This window comes from Mytilus galloprovincialis, chromosome 8, assembly GCF_965363235.1.
Source record: "Mytilus galloprovincialis chromosome 8, xbMytGall1.hap1.1, whole genome shotgun sequence".
In the NCBI taxonomy this organism is placed as follows: domain Eukaryota; kingdom Metazoa; phylum Mollusca; class Bivalvia; order Mytilida; family Mytilidae; genus Mytilus; species Mytilus galloprovincialis.
In genome coordinates this window covers 32043746-32052087 of record NC_134845.1, presented here as the reverse complement: position 1 = coordinate 32052087, position 8342 = coordinate 32043746, and the positions used below count along the sequence as shown (strand labels likewise).

The 8342-nt window shown below is 31.7% G+C and overlaps 1 long non-coding RNA gene across 1 annotated transcript; it reads right to left on the bottom strand.

The window, feature by feature from the left end:
* Positions 1 to 960: 960 nt before the first annotated feature.
* Positions 961 to 8087, bottom strand: LOC143043232 (uncharacterized). Its single transcript, XR_012968266.1, has 4 exons — positions 7917 to 8087; positions 4287 to 4466; positions 2474 to 2653; positions 961 to 1253 (listed from the first exon to the last, which is right to left on the bottom strand). It is a non-coding gene; the product is annotated as an uncharacterized LOC143043232 (long non-coding RNA).
* Between the last annotated feature and the right edge of the window lie 255 nt (positions 8088 to 8342).

Genomic DNA, 8342 nt, shown 5'->3' with positions numbered 1-8342 from the left:
TAACCTAAACTTTTCAGTGTAGGAAAAAACGTTTAATATCTGATTGACTAAAAATATTTTTTCGCCGCAATTATCATATGCATTTACACTAGGGAAAATGCCACAATTGGTTTTTTTCTTTTCTGTTTTACCACTCTAGGTTAATGAAGGCTTTTATATAAAGAAACTGAACATTTGGCGCAAATGAAGTACTACGTTTAAAAAATGCCAAAAGACTGTGATCCTATCAAACACTGGGCATTTTAGATTTTCATATGTATGATGGACATCCACGCATTTATAATTCATTGCTTGTGAAGAGGAGAACGATCTTCACTAAGCTCCTTTTCACCACACACACACATCATCTGTGTTAATCCATGATTTTTGTGGAGAGTGTCGCTAAACAGTTAATTTTGTGGACTCGTTATGTATTTGACTTATCATTTTAAAGTTATAAGCGCCAACTGATTGAGGTAGCCAGTGTCATGTACATGTTTAAAACGTACATATATCTACATTTACAAGATGGGATCCGAAGAAAGATACAAAAATGGACATTAAAACCAAAAATAAACTGGCAACACTATGAATGAAAAAGATAAACAGACAAACAGAATAACGTCTATGCACAAACCACAACATCATCATAGAAAAACTAAAGACAAAACCAATCCCACCAAAAAATGATGATGGTGATGGATGAGGTAGGGGATGGGGATATCAGGTTCTGTGGGAGGGTAAGCTACTTCACAGGGTGTACCCGTTGTTACAAGAATATTTGTTTGTACCATGTGTCCTGAAACTATTTATCTAAATGTATATATATGTTCATACGATGTTTTTCAGAGAAAAGTTGTCAATTTTTCCCGATAATTGATAATTAAAATTAAATAAAAGAAGTTTAATACAAAAAAATATTTTACAACTGTAAAGTTAGAATATTTAAAGACAAGAATACCATGTCTCTTTCAGCCTATTTATATGTCACGTTGTCCACTGGCTCTGTGTTGATTGTTTATCAATGTCACGATCCAGAAAACTGCAGCAACAAACGCGAAAGCTAATTAGCTTTAAATCAACAATCACTGAATAGAATATTGTTTGCTTATATTTATAAAAAGTCAATTTCAGCAGATACACAACTACTATATACATATTAATCCACAGTGTAACTATATTCAAGAGAATTTATCCCCACCATCTGTGACTTGGACGACCTCGACGACCACGACGATGTCGATGATTTCTACGACCATAACCATAACGATGATCTGTTAAAGGAGAAAAAACTTAAGTAACAACGAATACATATGCAACAGTTGATAATTTGAAACAGATACATGCTGTGTTCCTACTGTAGGGTAGACATTTGCTTCCATCATCTAATCCAAACCACTAGCTTCAATTTTTGCTACAGTTTGCTTCAATAAAGAAATAGTAATTTACCATTGATTTTATCTAGTAAAACGATCGTTTAAAGTGTAAAACAAATAAATGTAGTAGATAAACACTAAATCTGTGTTTACTATGAGGTGTTGTAAGTGTACTCTACAATATCTAAATGTAGTTTGAAATAGGGTTTACCTAACCACGTCTACTTTACGTTTATGTTATATGTATTTCGTTTTGATTCCATCTGGAGGGTTACGGGCTAACAATCATGTTTAACACCGCCACATTCTGTAAGTGCAGTCATGGAGCCGGTAATTCATGTGGTTGGCGTTTGCTGCTGTGTTACGTATTATTTTCGTTTATTTGATTATTATTTTAAAATAAATTAGGCTGTTTAATTTTTCGTTTGAACTGTTTTACATTTTTCAATTCATTGATAGGTGACTATGTAGCATGGTCTTTGCTCATCGCTGAAGGTCTTATAGTGATATATAGTTGTTAATTTTTGTGTCATATGGTGTCCTGAGAAGAGTCGTCTCATTGGCAATCATACCAAATCTACTCTTAAATTTGAGGATATGCAATTCTTCCTCCTTTACACATAACAACTTATATTGCTAAAGGATGATCCCTGTTACGATATTGTCACATTACAGTTAATGATTCAGAATGCTAGAGAATGATCCCTTTTAAATCATTGTTCCCTTACAGGTAAAGGTTCATCTTGCTAGGTGGTGATCCTTGTGAAATCATTGTTCCCTAAGAGATATAGATTCATAATGCAAGCGGGTGATCTCTAGCATTATGAGTCGTTAACTGTTCGGTAGCCTTAAATAGTAATATTTATTATTCATCACGTCAAAATAGTTAAAAAAACGAAACCTAATAATAAGTGGTACTATGGATTGTAATAATAAAAACACAATTAATCTATTCTATTTTCATTGGGACGAGTTAAAATTTGATTACATTTGGAAACGCCATCATACTGTAAATAATCTGCATACACATATTGTTTTAAAACTTAACGTGCTTACAAAATTAAAAGTATATATATATTTTAAGATTATAATAAAAAAAAATAAAAAAAATATGTTACCGCAGACTGGAGGACTACCGTTCCAGGTTTTATCAACCATACATTGACGAGTCAGGCTACCAGACGTCAATTTATATCCAGTGATACAAGCGTAAGATATTGTGTCTTGGTAGTTTGAACCAGTCTGACAAGTTATTTTAGCGAAATCAACATCTGCAGGGCATGGACAAGCTACTATCTCTGCAAAAAAATAATTCGTTAAAAGTTTGAGTTGTTGGATTTATTAGCTATATATAGTGTGTAAAAAACCCGACTTAAACACTTCAGATATAGAATGAATAATCGAAAGCAAAGAACACTCAAACCAGTACACAATTCAGGTACTAGTATATATTTTGTTCTTTATTGTCGGCGAACCGTTGACAAGACCGAAAACCATAAATTGCTAGATGATGAGCGTTATATAATTATCGCTTCCTTGCACCATAATTTACATGATACTATTTATGAATGTTTGGATATGAAACAATTCACAATTTTTATTTCCGAATAAAAATGAAACATGAAATTGATTGTAAACGAAATCCGTACACACTACTGCATATCCATTTACACATATTTTCTATAATTTATGCATTAAGGAATTGTACCTGGAAATCAAATTATTTGTAATGAGTTGGATCACGGATTTGTTATTATAAGACAATACATAGTTTCTACTTCTTTTTAGTGTTACATGAATGTATTCTTATTTTGAAACCACACAAAACCATCAAACATCCGCATATACATATGTTTTACTAGAGGGACGATATATGCAAGATAAATTTTCAACTTCGTAAGTCGAAACAAACTGACAACGCCTTGGCTGAAAAAAACCAATACAAAACACAAACAATAGTACTCAAACATAACACGACTACCACAAATATTTGGGCAGTTCTCAGTTTCACCGTTAGAGTAAGCAAATCCTACTCCACACGTGACACTCGTCATGTTGCACATGTTTGTACAAATAAGGTTATAAGTCTGATTAGGGAAAAGTGGAATGTAATTTAGTAACGACATTAATAAGAAACACATTCGACATCATCTTTGAAATGAATATTTCATTATGGTCAACCAACTCGTGACGGCGTTAGTACAATTTACGAAGACATGATTTTATTTCAGAAGCCATAAAATACGTAAAATAAAATATCTTATTTGATCACAATGATACAACGTTTGTAAAATGATTTTACAGCAGAACGAAATACTTGCATTCCATGTTTTATCATCTATACGTTGAAGAGTCAGGCTACCATACTTTAATTCATACCCAGTGTTACAAGCGTAAGTTATTGTTTTTAATAGTTTTTGTCAGTCTAGGTAGTTTTTGAAGTTCAATAAAATGGTGCGAAACCTTGACAAGCTACTATTTCTGAATACGTATAAAACATTTACATTTTGGATTTTATAGTGAGATATTTCGAGAAAGTAGTTGAATATAGATTTGTCTTTTAAACATTCACATATGCATTGAATATAGAGTATGTAAAATAAGAAATAAAGAATACTCAGGACAGTACAGAGTTCCGATATACATTTTGTTATTTTTGGACAAAAAGTTGACAAAACATTAAATTCACAAATTGAAAAGAATGGTGATTGGACAATCCTGGTTTCGTAGCTCTGTAATACAAAGTGAATATGGATGTGTTGAATTTAACCAATTGCTGTTTTTTAATTTCATTTGAAATAATTACAAATTTGATAATATTTGGAAACCATCTGCTCCTATCAAAATCTACTTATAACTTTGACCTTAACATTGTCACAAAACGAAATATCTAATTTGATTATAATACTGAAACTTTTGAAAAATGTTTACCACAGATTGGAGCACTTCCATTCCAGGTTTTATCATCCATACATTGCCGAGTCAGACAACCAGACGTCAATTCATAGCCAGTGTTACATGTGTAAGTTATTGTATCTTGGTAGTTTGTACCAGTTTCGTTAGTAGTGATAGAGAACTTCATATCTGCAAGGACTGGACAAGTTACTATCTCTGAAACAAACAAGAATGTGTCCATAGTACACGGATGCTTCACTCGCACTATCATTTTCTGTGTTCAGTGGACCGTGAAAATTGGGGTTAGAAATTTAATTTGGAATTAAAATTAAAAAAATCATATCATGGGGAACATGTGTACTAAGTTTCAAATTGATTGGACTTCAACTTCATCAAAAACTACCTCGACCAAAAACTTTAACCTAAAGCGGGACGAACGGACGCACAGACGGACGGACGAACGGACGAACGAACGGAAGCACAGACCAGAAAACATAATGCCCCTCTACTATCGTAGGTGGGGAATAAAAAAGTTCTAGTTGTTTGATGTAGAAGTGAAATATTTTGGTAACATAATATCATGAACTATGAAGCATAAAGGGATGAAAAGTCTAATTTGATCATAAAATTGACTAAATCCATCCGATACATGCTGCTAGACAATGGTCCCTAGAAATTATAAGTACCTTGCATATAATGAGTTGACTATCTTTTCATATATCAAAAAATTATTAATTTGTATTTTTGATTGAAAGGAACATCAATCTGATTACATTTTTTGAACATCCTTAAAATACCAAAAATCAAACATACACAGACTTTTCATAAGATAGATGTGTATGATACATGAGGAACCTAAAAACTAATAAGTGAAAACAGACTGACAACGCTATGCGTGGTTTAAAAACACCCAACAAACAAATAAATATACACAAAACAAAACATAGAATGTTAAACACTAAGCAACCCGAACCCCGTCCTAAACTTTATGGGATATCATGTGCTCTTAAAAGGGTATGCAGATCAAGATTTGCATGTGGCACCATTTGTTTGCACATTGTTTAGGAAACCCGGAATCAATCTTATTCGGTAGGTCATATTTGTGAAAGGGGATGGTTTTTTATGTACAACATTAGGAACACATCCGCTCTCATCTTTGAAACAAAACTATGCTATTTTATCTTGCAAATTTGTATCGTTCTGGTAGTTTTTATAGTGTGATTACAGCCCTTGGATGGTGTAAACATCACCAAAAAACGTGTATGGTGTGACACATTGTGCAATGGTAGAAGGTGTATGCTACTATGGTGTAAGGGAATGAACTGGCGTAATAGTGTAGCGTGCGAGCGTGAATGGTATTAATGAATGGTGTACTACATTTAAATCTTTGCTAAATATTAATAAAAACTGATTTTGAATTTTTACGTTGTTTGGCAATATTGTGATTAAAATTCGTTTTTAAATATAATTAAAAACCTTTGTAGTCGCATGCTTTAAAAAAAAATGAAATTGCATTATAGTGATATGTACGGAAGCGTATTAGGGACATAGAAAAAAATAAAATTGGCAGTGAACTTTATTTTCGAAATTTTGACATTTTAAATCTCGAAATTTTGACTACAACTTGAAATTTTGACTTTTCAAATCCCGAAATTTTGACTTCAACTGAAATTTTGACTTTCTAAAATCTTGAAATTTCGACCTTTTTTAAAGTCGAAATTTTGACTTTTTTAAAACTTGAAATTTCGACTTCATAAAAAGTCAAAATTTCAACTTTAAACTCAAAATTTCTACTTTTTCTAAACTCGAAATTCCATCTTTAAAATCTCGAAATTTTTATTTCAAAGTTAACATTTTGACTTTTGAAATCTCGAAATTTTGACTTTTTCTAATTACTTTGAAAACTTTGATGTTAGTATTCAAACACAGTCATTATAATTTTAGAAGGAGTAGACATGGACGCAAATTATTAAAGCGTCATCCACACATTTTTGCAATTTATATTCAGAAATTGGTTTTGTTCTTTAATTAAGATCAGTTAGTATTTAATATTGAAGAGTTTCTTTCGGAAAGAACCTGCATTTTGAAAGAACATTTTTTTTTCTCTCCATATTCCATGTTTTAGTTTCCACGTCACTGTCATAGGATCGACAATCTGATGATATTTAGCATCACAGTTTCAAAGGCCTGTTTGGATTCCAAATAGCAAGTCACTGACTTTGCCTTGTTTAAACAATGGTAAATCAAGTAGCAAAAAATGCCATGCATATTCAGAACAACCAATGAGCTGCTCAGTTTTCTAGGTTGGAAATTTTGAATTGTTGGTTCTTTTTTCTGGAACATTGATTAAACCGTACCAGTTGGCATTCTTATGACACAACTATTAACCCTAGTCTTTATATATTAGACTGTTGAATAAAAGTATGTCGTAATATAGGTGTGTCGGAATTACAAGGTTGTCTTGATACTCATATATCATGTATATGAAGTCCAGACTTGAAATATGTATTTGAACGAGAAACATATTTTATTTATTCTTCGGCAAAAAAAAGATTTTCTATCTAAAATAACCTCTTTAAAATGGATTAATTTATTAAAATATGCCTATCAAATTTATGATGTATATGGCTCTCCGCTTGTTGATATAAATGACTGTGAATGTGATAGACGCAAACGTTTAAATACTGAGGAAAATCGAAATTTTGAGTTTTAAAAAAGTCGAAATCTCGACTTTAAAATAAGTCGAAATTTCGAGTTTAAAATAAGTCGAAATTTTGAGTTTAAAATACGTTGAAATTTCGAGTTAAAAATAATTCGAAATTTCGAGTTTAAAACAAGTCGAAATTTTGAGTTTAAAATACCTTGAAATTTCGAGTTTGAAATAAGTCGAAATTTCGAGTTTAAAAAAGTCGAAATTTTGAGTTTAAAATTGAAATTTTGACTTTTTAGAAAGTCAAAATTTCAAGTTCAAGTCAAAATTTCGGGATTTGAAAAGTCAAAATTTCAAGTTGTAGTCAAAATTTCGAGATTTGAAATGTCAAAATTTCGACTATGAAAAAAAAGTTCACTGCAAATTTTATTTTTTTTATGTCCCTAATACGCTTCCGTAGATATGTGTAAGGTGTATGGTTTAAAGGTGTAACGTGTATGGTGTAATGTGACAGAGTGTGTGGTGTATTGCTGTATAGTGTTAGTGGGAGGTTTACACCATCAAAGGATTGTACATGCTGCGAAGCGCATTGGGGAAGCTACTATATCTTTAAACGTGTAAAACTTCAATAAATTAAGTTGTTTGATTTATTAGTGGGATATTTTGAGAGAGCTGTTAAAAATAAGCATGATTAATAGACTTTTAAAAACATTCACATAAACACTTCAAAATGTATAAAGAATCAACACTAGAAATATTGAAAACGGTGCAAAATTCCGGTAGATATTTTGAATTTTAAATTTTGAATTATTTATTGTTTTTACAAAACCCACACTTGTCAAAAAATGATGGCTGGAAAATGGATGTTTCCTAAAACATAAATATCCTGCTATAGGTTATTCGATTATAAACTTAAACCAGTTAAAGGTGTTTATTTTTGTTTATTTCATATGGATAGGATTGTATTATGAAACCACTCGGTCTTATAAAAATTCTAACAAACACTATTGTTGTACCGCAGACTGGAAGATTTCTATCCCAGGTTTTATCATCCATACATCGAAGAGCCAGGCTACCAGACGTCAATTCATAGCCAGTAATACAAGCATAAGTTATTGTGTCTTGGTAATTTGAACCAGTTTCGTTAGTAATGTTAGCGAACTTCACGTCAGCAAGGCCAGGACAAGTTACAATTTCTGCAAAAGAATACAGCGTTAATATTTTGAGAATTTGGATTTATTAGTGAGATATATATTACGGTAAATAATTATGAATCAATTGCCTTTGCGAAAACTGAAATAAACACCTCAAATAAAGTATCCTTAACAAAGTTTAAAGAACACTCATGATGTTTCGAAATTTCAGTACATACTTTGTTTTACAAACGTTTGACACAACCCACAACCACAATTGCTTGAAAATGATAGATCGAGTATCATTGA